The sequence below is a fragment of the Balaenoptera borealis genome (genome assembly GCF_965194805.1).
Source record: "Balaenoptera borealis genome assembly, chromosome: 13".
Classification (NCBI taxonomy): domain Eukaryota; kingdom Metazoa; phylum Chordata; class Mammalia; order Artiodactyla; family Balaenopteridae; genus Balaenoptera; species Balaenoptera borealis.
The window spans coordinates 49,744,234-49,756,675 of NC_138870.1; the positions used below are offsets into that span (position 1 = coordinate 49,744,234).

Genomic DNA, 12,442 nt, shown 5'->3' on the forward strand with positions numbered 1-12,442 from the left:
AAAATCTCTCAGAGATCTCCATCTCAACATCAAGACCCAGCTTCACTCAACGACCAGCAAGCTACAGGGCTGGACACCCTATGCCAAACAACTAGGAAGACAGGAACACAGCCCCATCCATTAGCAGAAAGGCTGCCTAAAATCATAATAAGGCCACAGACACCCCAAAATACACCACCAGACGTGGACGTGCCCACCAGAAAGACAAGATCCAGCCTCATCCACCAGAACACAGGTACTAGTTCCCTCCACCAGGAAGCCTACACAACCCACTGAACCAACCTTAGCCACTGGGGACAGATACCAAAAACAATGGGAACTAGGAACCTGCAGCCTGTGAAAAGGAGACCCCAAACACAGTAAGATAAGCAAAATGAGACGACAGAAAAACACACAGCATATGAAGGAGCAGGGTCAAAACACACCAGACCTAACAAATGAAGAGGAAATAGGTAGTCTACCTGAAAAAGAATTCAGAATAATGATAGTAAGGATGATCCAAAATCTTGGAAATAGAATAGACAAAATGCAAGAAACATTTAACAAGGACGTAGAAGAACTAAAGAGGAACCAAGCAACGATGAAAAACACAATAAATGAAATTAAAAATACTCTAGATGGGATCAATAGCAGAATAACTGAGGCAGAAGAACGGATAAGTGACCTGGAAGATAAAATGGTGGAAATAACTACTGCAGAGCAGAATAAAGAAAAAAGAATGAAAAGAACTGAGGACAGTCTCAGAGACCTCTGGGACAACATGAAACGCACCAACATTCGAATTATAGGGGTCCCAGAAGAAGAAGAGAAAAAGAAAGGGACTGAGAAAATATTTGAAGAGATTATAGTTGAAAACTACCCTAATATGGGAAAGGAAATAGTTAATCAAGTCCTGGAAGCACAGAGAGTCCCATACAGGATAAATCCAAGGAGAAACACGCCAAGACACATATTAATCAAACTGTCAAAAATTAAATATAAAGAAAACATATTAAAAGCAGCAAGGGAAAAACAACAAATAACACACAAGGGAATCCCCATAAGGTTAACAGCTGATCTTTCAGCAGAAACTCTGCAAGCCAGAAGGGAGTGGCAGGATATACTTAAAGTGATGAAGGAGAAAAACCTACAACCAAGATTACTCTACCCAGCAAGGATCTCATTCAGATTTGATGGAGAAATTAAAACCTTTACAGACAAGCAAAAGCTGAGAGAGTTCAGCACCACCAAACCAGCTTTACAACAAATGCTAAAGGAACTTCTCTAGGCAAGAAACACAAGAGAAGGAAAACACCTACAATAACAAACCCAAAACATTTAAGAAAATGGGAATAGGAACATACATATTGATAATTACCTTAAATATAAATGGATTAAATGCTCCCACCAAAAGACACAGACTGGCTGAATGGATACAAAAACAAGACCCATATATATGCTGTCTACAAGAGACCCACTTCAGACCTAGAGACACATACAGACTGAAAGTGAGGGGATGGAAAAAGATATTCCATGCAAATGGAAATCAAAAGAAAGCTGGAGTAGCAATTCTCATATCAGACAAAATAGACTTTAAAATAAAGACTATTACAAGAGACAAAGAAGGACACTATATAATGATCAAGGGATCGATCCAAGAGGAAGGTATAACAATTGTAAATATTTATGCACCCAACATAGGAGCACCTCAATACATAAGGCAAATACTAACAGCCATAAAAGGGGAAATCGACAGCAACACAATCATAGTAGGGGACTTTAACACCCCACTTTCACCAATGGACAGATCATCCAAAATGAAAATAAATAAGGAAACACAAGCTTTAAATGATACATTAAACAAGATGGACTTAATTGATATTTATAGGACATTCCACCCCAAAACAACAGAATACACATTTTTCTCAAGTGCTCATGGAACATTCTCCAGGATAGATCATATCTTGGGTCACAAATCAAGCCTTGGTAAATTTAAGAAAATTGAAATCGTATCAAGTATCTTTTCCGACCACAACGCTATGAGACTAGCTATCAATTACAGGAAAAGATCTGTAAAAAATACAAACACGTGGAGGCTACACAATACAGTACTTAATAACGAAATGATCACTGAAGAAATCAAAGGGGAAATCAAAAAATACCTAGATACAAATGACAATGGAGATACGACGACCCAAAACCTATGGGATGCAGCAAAAGCAGTGCTAAGAGGGAAGTTTATAGCAATACAAGCCTACCTCAAGAAACAGGAAACATCTCGAATAAACAACCTAACCTTGCACCTGAAGCAATTAGAGAAAGAAGAACAGAAAAACCCCAAAGCTAGCAGAAGGAAAGAAATCATAAAGATCAGATCAGAAATAAATGAAAAAGAAGTGAAGGAGACAATAACGAAGATGGATAAAACTAAAAGCTGGTTCTTTGAGAAGATAAACAAAATTGATAAACCATTAGCCAGACTCATGAAGAGAAAAAGGGAGAAGACTCAAATCAATAGAATTAGAAATGAAAAAGGAGAAGTAACCACTGACAATGCAGAAATACAAAGGATCATGAGAGATTACTACAAGCAACTCTATGCCAAGAAAATGGACAACCTGAAAGAAATGGACAAATTCTTAGAAAGGTATTACCTTCCAAGACTGAACCAGGAAGAAACAGAAAATATGAACAGACCAATCACAAGCACTGAAATTGCAACTGTGATTAAAAATCTTCCAACAAACAAAAGCCCAGGACCAGATGGCTTCACAGGCGAATTCTATCAAACATTTAGAGAAGAGCTAACACCTATCCTTCTCAAACTCTTCCAAAATATTGCAGAGGGAGGAACACTCCCAAACTCATTCTACGAGGTCGCCATCACCCTGATACCAAAACCAGACAAAGATGTCACAAAGAAGGAAAACTACAGGCCAATATCACTGATGAACATAGATGCAAAAATCCTCAACAAAATACTAGCAAACAGAATCCAACAGCACATTAAAAGGATCATACACCATGATCAAGTGGGGTTTATCCCAGGAATGCAAGGATTCTTCAATATACGCAAATCAATCAACGTGATACACCATATTAACAAATTGAAGGAGAAAAACCATATGATCATCTCAATAGATGCAGAGAAAGCTTTCGACAAAATTCAACACCCATTTATGATAAAAGCCCTGCAGAAAGTAGGCATAGAGGGAACTTTCCTCAACATAATAAAGGCCATATATGACAAACCCACAGCCAACATTGTCCTCAATGGTGAAAAACTGAAACCATTTCCACTAAGATCAGGAACAAGACAAGGTTGCCCACTCTCACCACTATTATTCAACATAGTTTTGGAAGTGTTAGCCACAGCAATCAGAGAAGAAAAAGAAATAAAAGGAATCCAAATCGGAAAAGAAGAAGTAAAGCTGTCACTGTTTGCAGATGACATGATGCTATACATAGAGAATCCTAAAGATGCTACCAGAAAACTACTAGAGCTAATCAATGAATTTGGTAAAGTAGCAGGATACAAAATTAATGCACAGAAATCGCTTGCATTTCTATACACTAATGACGGAAAATCTGAAAGTGAAATTAAGAAAACACTCCCGTTTACCATTGCAACAAAAAGAATAAAATATCTAGGAATAAACCTACCTAAGGAGACAAAAGACCTGTATGCAGAAAATTATAAGACACTGATGAAAGAAATTAAAGATGATACAAATAGATGGAGAGATATACCATGTTCCTGGATTGGAAGAATCAACATTGTGAAAATGACTCTACTACCCAAAGCAATCTACAGATTCAATGCAATTCCTATCAAACTACCACTGGCATTTTTCACAGAACTAGAACAAAAAATTTCACAGTTTGTATGGAAACACAAAAGATCCCGAATAGCCAAAGCAATCTTGAGAACGAAAAATGGAGCTGGGGGAATCAGGCTCCCTGACTTCAGACTATATTACAAAGCTACAGTAATCAAGACAGTTTGGTACTGGCACAAAAACAGAAATATAGATCAATGGAACAGGATAGAAAGCCCAGAGATAAACCCACGCACATATGGTCACCTTATCTTTGATAAAGGAGGCAAGCATATACAGTGGAGAAAAGACAGCCTCTTCAATAAGTGGTGCTGGGAAAATTGGACAGATACATGTAAAAGTATGAAATTAGAACACTCCCTGATACCATACACAAAAATAAACTCAAAATGGATTAAAGACCTAAGTGTAAGGCCAGACACTATCCAACTCTTAGAGGAAAACAGGCAGAACACTCTATGACATACATCACAGCAAGATTCTTTTTGACCCAGCTCCTAGAGAAATGGAAATAAAAACACAAATAAACAAATGGGACCTAATGAAACTTAAAAGCTTTTGCACAGCAAAGGAAACCATAAACAAGACCAAAAGACAACCCTCAGAATGGGAGAAAATATTTGCAAATGAAGCAACTGACAAAGGATTAATCTCCAAGATTTACAAGCAGCTCATGCAGCTCAATAACAAAAAAACGAACAACCCAATCCAAAAATGGGCAGAAGACCTAAATAGACATTTCTCCAAAGAAGATATACAGATTGCCAACAGACACATGAAAGAATGCTCAACATGATTAATCATTAGAGAAATGCAAATCAAAACTACAATGAGATATCATCTCACACTGGTCAGAATGGCCATCATCAAAAAATCTAGAAACAATAAATGCTGGAGAGGGTGTGGAGGAAAGGGAACACTCTTGCACTGTTGGTGGGAATGTAAATTGATACAGCCACTATGGAGAACAGTATGGAAGTTCCTTAAAAAACTAAAAATAGAACTACCATATGCCCCGCAATCCCACTACTGGGCATATACCCTGAGAAAACCATAGTTCAAAAAGAGTCATGTACCAAAATGTTCATTGCAGCTCTATTTACAATAGCCAGGACATGGAAGCAACCTAAGTGTCCATCATCGGATGAATGGATAAAGAAGATGTGGCACATATATACAATGGAATATTACTCAGCCATAAAAAGAAATGAAATGGAGGTATTTGTAATGAGGTGGATGGAGTTAGAATCTGTCATACAGAGTGAAGTAAGTCAGAAAGAGAAAAACAAATACAGTATGCTAACATATATATATGGAATCTAAGGAAAAAAATAAAAGGCCATGAAGAACCTAGTGGCAAGACGGGAATAAAGACACAGACCTACTAGAGAATGGACTTGAGGATATGGGGAGGGGGAGGGGTGAGATGTGACAGGATGAGAGAGTGGCAAGGACATACGTACACTACCAAATGTAAAATAGATAGCTAGTGGGAAGCAGCTGCATAGCACAGGGAGATCAGCTCGGTGCTTTGTGACCACCTAGAGGGGTGGGATGGGGAGGGTGGGAGGGAGGGAGATGCAAGAGGGAGGAGAAATGGGAACATATTGTATGTGTATAACTGATTCACTTTGTTATAAAGCAGAAGCTAACACACCATTGTAAAGCAATTATCCTGCAATAAAGATGTTTAAAAAAAAAAAAAGAGTTCCTTCTTCAAGGAATTCATGAAAAAGACTCTGACAATTACAGGTTTCTGGTAACTGACTATACTGCTGAACTGAATCAATAAGCATTTTCAGAACTCTAATGGAAAACTGATGAACTCATAAAAGTGCTAACAAAAGATCAAAATGAAAAAAAAATTACGTGGGACTGAGTGAACTGATGAGGATGATTATAATTTTTGTGACTTTCTGTTTGAATACAAAAAAAATGACATTTTCACATTGTATAAATTTACCCTGTAGCATGTCTTCTTTTATAAATCTGTATGATTTTATTTACTCAGAAAATATTTCATCCTAATTTTTTTATTTATTCCAAAATTAACTTTATTTTTAGTCTTCCTGAAAGTTCCTTGGAAGTTCATTTTTATATATCTCAACTGGGATTTCTTCCTCAATCTTTATTAACATCTTTATCACAAGGATAAAGATTAGTGCATTTCTTGCAATTTGGAAAATATTTTCCAACTATACAACATTTTCCAGTTAAACTGATTAAATACTGTCCTTCAGAGATGAAAGTAGGATCAGGCTGGTTTAACTCCATGGCAGTGAAATTAATGAGACTGTGTTTTGAATCAATGTTCCATCTATTAACCTGATCAAATCATGTTTCAACTAATTTGATAATTGATATGCTGTTTTAGGAAGACTCTAAAAAGGGTAGAAGGATAAGCAAACTATACTCTGATATTGTGGCAAAACTTGCAGCTTTTGTCTGTTATATATGGTCTGAGGAGGCAAGTCTTGATTGATTATCATGAAGCAATTCATGAGGATATGGGTACCTCATGGTGATAGAGAAAAGGTGAATATAAAGATCTCCCTGCTTTTATGTATACTGTTTTCCTCCTAATAAGATGTACTTCCCTCTTTCCATCTGCTAAACTCTTACGTGCCCTGAGATGCTAAACTGGTAATCGGTTCAGAAATATGCATGTGGTCTCCACTCTTCGATCTCTAATTCCTCTGAGGTTTCCGCGATCACTACTTTGAATTAGGGAGCTAAACCTAAGTCAACTCAGAGACCACTGGCAATGTCTAACTCCATAGTTCTCTTATTTTTACCCTTTTTCTTGCAACCTAGAGGGTTTCCTGTTATTTTAAAAACTATTGTGGAGTTGGTAAAAACTAGACTAGGCAGTCTTCCAAAACACTGCATTTTATATCTCAGCATGAATTTAATGCCTGTTTTTCCCCTGGTTCTGATGTGACAACTACCTTTTGGATCAGTGGATGCTTTATAGCTAGCTGTCAATATGGGAAAAGGCCTCAGGAGAAAAGAAAGTACAGTGCCGTTTCCAAAATACTTCTCTTCTCATTCTATTTGGGGGTTAGTATATGTTGATCTGATAAGCATTTATTGACACATATTTCGAAGAGCTGAGTTAATTAGTAAGACACTTCTCAAAACTTAGGGCCAAATAGGATTTTGGATGATAATCTTTCACCTTCTCCTAAGATCACATTTAACCTCTACAAGGCAGAGAATTATTATATTTTCTACTTTTAATTTTATAGCCTCTGTTTATGATCCAGCATAGATATTTTTCATGCATTGAAACTACATGACCATCTCAAATTTGGTTGGGGTAAGAAAGGGTAGAAAAAAGAACTACTGATTCATCTTTTTTGGTGATCACCCACTAGTCCAACTTGATTCTTTTTTGTTACAAATCTTTTATGATCCCAATGTATCTTTTGCACTACTCACTTTGCCTTGTTTTTAGAGAAAAACAATATAATGTCAAGAGTAATAGTTAGTAATGAAACTCAAAATTTTCTGAACACTTATGGTCTAGCTACTGTGCTAGTTGCTGAGGATTCATTTGTGAAAAAGGTCCAGTCTGTATCTACATAAAACTTAAAGTCTAAAAAACGTTTTTAGAACGTCAATTCTGATGCAAAAAACAAACAGTATGCCAAATATAAAAAGCATTTTGGATTATCTACAGCTTGGGAATATCTTTTTTTTTTTTAGTTTTGGAATATCTTAATCAGTCCACTCATCTCTAAAGCATGGATAATGAAGGGTTCTTATTTACTGAAATGCAAACAAACACACAAGCCATGATATATTAGTCAGAGTTCTCCAGAGAAACAGAACCAATAGGATATATAGATATGTATAAGAGGAGATTTATTATGGGAATCGGCTTATGCAGTTTATGGAGGCCAAGAAGTCCCACAAAATGTAATCTGCAAGCTGGAGAAGCAGGAAAGCCTGTGGTATAATTCAGTCCTAGTCTAAAGGCCTAAGAACTGGGGGAGCTGAAGATGTGGTTCCCAGTCCGAGGCTGTGAAGTCCTGAGAACCACGGGGCTGCTGGTATAAGTCACTGAGTGTGAAGGTTTGAGAACCAGGAGCTCCAAAGTCGGACAGCGGGAGAAGATGGCTGTCCCAAGTCAAGAAGAGAGAAAAAATTCCTTTGCCTGTCTATCTATGCAGGCCCTCAACAGTTTGGATAATGCCTGCTCACATTAGTGAGGGTGGATCTTCTTTATTCAGTCTACTGATTCAAATTCTAATCTCTTCCAGAAACACCCTTACAGACACACCCAGAAATAACGTTTTACCAGCTATCTGGGCATACTTTGGCACAGTCAAAATGACACGTAAAATTAACCATCACCCATGATGACTAAAACATATTAAATGGCAATGTAATTCTATATCAAATATAATCGATAAAAGTCATAAAACAGTCTTGGTAATTAAGAATCATCAGTTCTTTGATGCCAAAGACTTCTTAAGCAAAACAGGGCTGTGGGACAGTGCTTGAAGGCATTGACTCTGGAGTCAGGCTGCTTGGGATTGAATTCCGGCTTCACCACTACAATGATTGTGTAAAACATTGTATGACTTCATCTTTCTCAGTTGTTTCAGTTTCCTCATATCTAAAGTGAGGATAATGATAGGATCTATTTCATGACTTGCTGCAAGGATTAACTAAGGTAATAGAAGTAAAGTGCATAGCAAAGTAAGCATACACACTTTAGCCATGAACCATTATAAATGTTACTATTCATTTGACAGTTATTTACTCAGTAGAAATGTCTAGCCCAGTGGTGAGATGTTGAAGATACATGAGACAAGGCCCCAGTGTCAGTGAGCTTACTTCCAATGACTTACTTCCAGTGAGGATGGTGAGTATACAAAGAGCTATACTTCACAAGTAGATAACAAAGATGTGTGGATTGTGCTGTGGAGAGGAAGGAATAATATCCATGGGGCAGGACAGATAAAGATGAGAACACTAAAATTGTCTGTTTATTTGAAACAAGATAGATTTTGGTCTTCTTGAAATAGAAGAATTAAATGTTTCATGGAACTCCAACTTGAGTTTTAAATCAGGGTAAATGAACTGGTGCTATAAAACCAAGTTTATTCGTATAGAATAGATTAAGAATGGAAATAAGAAACTCAAAACTTGGCAACACTATCTCATCTAGGGTCAGGAGTTATGGAGAATATTATGAGACGACGTTTACTGAAAAATATGTTTTCCAAATAGGAAAAGAATTGCACACCTGAAAATCATAGGCAAAGAATGATTCCAAAAACAGCACTAATAGTAGTGGTTTCCCTTCAAATACCAGTTTTATCTCAAGTAGCTGACAGGTCTAAACACATGCATGCAATAGGAATGGAAAAATCACTGATTATTTTAGACTGAGGTCTTCAGCAGGCAATGAACAGTGTTTAATGCCATATGGAGGTAATCTAATGTGAATTTTGAAATACTTGAGCAAGCATCATCACCAAATATGCTAAATGGAGTTACTGATTTTGTTTCTTTCTAGCGTGATGATTTAGTTTTGCAATGGTACTGTCACCAAATGAGATTAATCACAATAATGATGCATGATTTTTGCTAAGGACATTATCATAAATCATTCAAATACATCCCAAGAGAAAAGGTTTCTAGTTAAACTTTCTAAATGTTATAAAATGGTTATAAAGCATGAGCTGTTGGAAGTAGACATTATTTTTATTTCACTTTGGGAGCATATGGCAAAATGATTATTCATTGATGCTGAAGTGATTTAGCGAATACACACACACATGCACAGACACTTGAGTATCTTAAGAGATATTGAAACTAATGATATTTATCCTACAATACCAATTTCATGTGGTTCCAATTACACTTATATGATGTTAGGTAACTCACTTAAAAATTGGGTCTCAGTTTCCTTATCTATGAAACAAAAATAATAATATCCATTTCATAGGATTTTTATGTAGTAACATCTTAAAAATGCTCTGTAACCTAAAATTAATTCGTCTCCTTATTTTCTCCTTTTCTTCCTCCTTCTTGCTCTTCTTCCTCTACTTGTCTTTCCCTTTCCTATTATTAATTCGTCATAATATTACCAGTTCAAATAGATATAATGTATACCCTCAGAAATACTTTGTAAGCTTGCTTCAACATTATAGACCTAAAGCTACACTCAAAGAAAATTTTGCTGTGCTAAAGCTTGAGGTTCCAGTTTATTCTATTTTCATAGACAAGATTGTTTATCCTAAACATCTACATACCAGTCACAACAATCTAGTCTCAAGTTGACAATATACTCTCTTAGCTGAGAGCTTAGCACATCAACTTTAATTTCTTTATCTTTTAATAATTACCAATTTGAAACTATTGTGCATAAAATGTGGTCTAAAATATTCAGCTGGTAGCTGATTGTAATCTCACAATGCATACCACCTATTTTCTTCACAACAGTATTGTGGAAATTTTTAAAAATTGTGAAACTCATTTCACATTCTAAATACTATTGAAATGTTACATAATGGAAAAGTGTTGGAAATATTCTTCTCAAAATTTATATTCCAAAATACTTTAGTTTTCAAGTTTGAAACTTTTTTTTTTGGCACTGTTTTTCAGTTGAATATTAATTACTAACGGTAGATATAATGCTTAATTTAGCCACATATAGTGACTACTGGAAGGATGAGGAGAAAATGAGTTTGGCCTAAAATAAGAAAAGGATTAAATTTTTAAATATTCCTTAGAAAAACAATATTTTAAAAATCTTTTAAGAAGATGGCAGAAAGAGATATGTGAACATATGTATATGTATAACTGATTCACTTTGTTATAAAGCAGAAACTAACACACCATTGTAAAGCAATTATACTCCAATAAAGATTAAAAAAAAAAAAAAAAAAAAGAAGATGGCAGAGTAGAAGGATCTGAGCTCACCTCCTCTTATGGAAACACCAGAATCACAACTAACTGCTGAATAACCATCAACAAAAAACACTGGAACCTACCAAAAAAGATACCCTACAACCAAAGACAAAGAAGCCACAGTGAGATGGTAAGAGGGGCTCAACTGTGATAAAATCAAATCCCATACACGCCAGGTGGGCGACCCACAGACTGGAAATAATTATACCATGGAAGTTCTCACTCAGGAGTGAAAGTTCTGAGCCCCATGTCAGGCTCCCCAGCCTGGGGGTCTGGCAATGGGAGGAGGAGACACCAGAGAATCTGGCTTTGAAGGTCAGCAGGGTTTAATCGAGGAATTCCCCAGGACTGTGGGAAACAGAACCTCCACTCTTAGAGGGCACACACAGGATCTTGTGTGCACCAGGACCCAGGGAAAAAAGCAGTGACCTCATAAGAGACTGGGCAAGACCTACCTGCTAGTACTGGAGGGTCTCCTGCAGAGGCGGGGTGTGGCTGTGCCTCAATGCAGGGACAAAGACACTGGCAGCAGCAGTTCTGGTGAGTACTCATTGGTGTGAGCCCTTTTGGAGGCTGCATTTTCTCACTAAAACTGGCCCCACCCAACAGCCTGTAGGCTCCAGTGCTGGGACACCACAGGCCAAACAACCAACAGGGCAGGAACACAGCCCCACCCATCAGCAGACAGGCAGCTTAAAGTCTTCCTGGGCACACAGCTCCCTGATAAACACACCCCCTGACATGGCCCTTCCAACCAGAGGGACAAGACCCAGCTCCACCCACCAGTCGGCAGGAACCAGTCCCTCCCACCAGGAAGCCTGCACAAGCCTCTTACAGCCTCATCCACCAGGGGGCAGACAGCAGAAGCAAGAAGAACAATGACCCTGCAGCCTACAGAATGGAAACCACATTTACAGAAAGTTAGAAAAAATGAGACGGCCAGAGGAATATGTCCCAGATGAAGGAACAAGATAAAAGCCCAGAAGAACAACTAAGTGAAGTGGAGATAGGCAATCTACTTGAAAAAGAATTCAGAGTAATGATAGTAAAGATGATCTAAGATCTCAGAAAAAGAATAGAGGCACAGATCGAGAAGATATGAGAAATGTTTAACAAAGACCTAGAAGAACTAAAGAACAAACAGACATGAACAATACAGTAACTGAAATGAAAAATATACACTAGAAGGAATCAATGGCAGAATAACTGAGGCAGAAGAATGGATAAGTGACCTGGAAGACAGAATGGTAGAAATCACTGCTGCAGAAAAGAATAAAGAATGAAAAGAAATGAGGACAGTCTAATAGATCTCTGAGATAACATTAAACTCACCAACATTCGCATTATAGGGGAACTCACCAACATTCGCATTATAGGGGTCCCAAAAGGAGAAGAGAGAGACAAAGGACCTGAGAAAATATTTGAAGAGAATATATGAAAAATTCCCTAACATGGGAAAGGAAAGAGTCACCCAAGTCCAGGAAGCACAGAGAGTCCCAGGCAGGATAAACCCAAGGAGGAACATGGCAAGAAACATAGTAATCAAACAGACAAAAATGAAAGACAAAAAAAATATATTAAAGGCAACAAGGGAAAAGCAACAAATAACATACAAGGGAATTCCCATAGGTTATCAGCAGATTTCTCAACAGAAACTCTGAAGGCCAGAAGGGAGTGGCACAATATATCTAAAGTGA

At 37.3% G+C, this 12,442-nt stretch overlaps 3 long non-coding RNA genes across 11 annotated transcripts in view; 1 reads left to right on the top strand and 2 right to left on the bottom strand.

Annotated features, from left to right (window-relative positions):
* Positions 1-12,442, top strand: part of LOC309609593 — a 475,588-nt gene that overhangs the window by 450,965 nt on the left and 12,181 nt on the right. The window lies entirely within an intron of this gene.
* Positions 1-12,442, bottom strand: part of LOC309609610 — a 705,176-nt gene that overhangs the window by 95,040 nt on the left and 597,694 nt on the right. The gene's annotated exons all lie outside the window — the stretch shown is intronic.
* The window catches only part of LOC309609588, a 162,140-nt gene that overhangs the window by 27,923 nt on the left and 121,775 nt on the right, over positions 1-12,442 (bottom strand). The window contains exon 1 of one of the 9 annotated variants that reach the window (XR_014233494.1): positions 11,201-12,088. The exons of the other annotated variants lie outside the window; for them this stretch is intronic. This is a non-coding gene — a long non-coding RNA (uncharacterized lncRNA). Of the gene's footprint in view, positions 1-11,200; positions 12,089-12,442 lie in introns of those variants that run through there. 9 annotated transcript variants of the gene reach the window in all.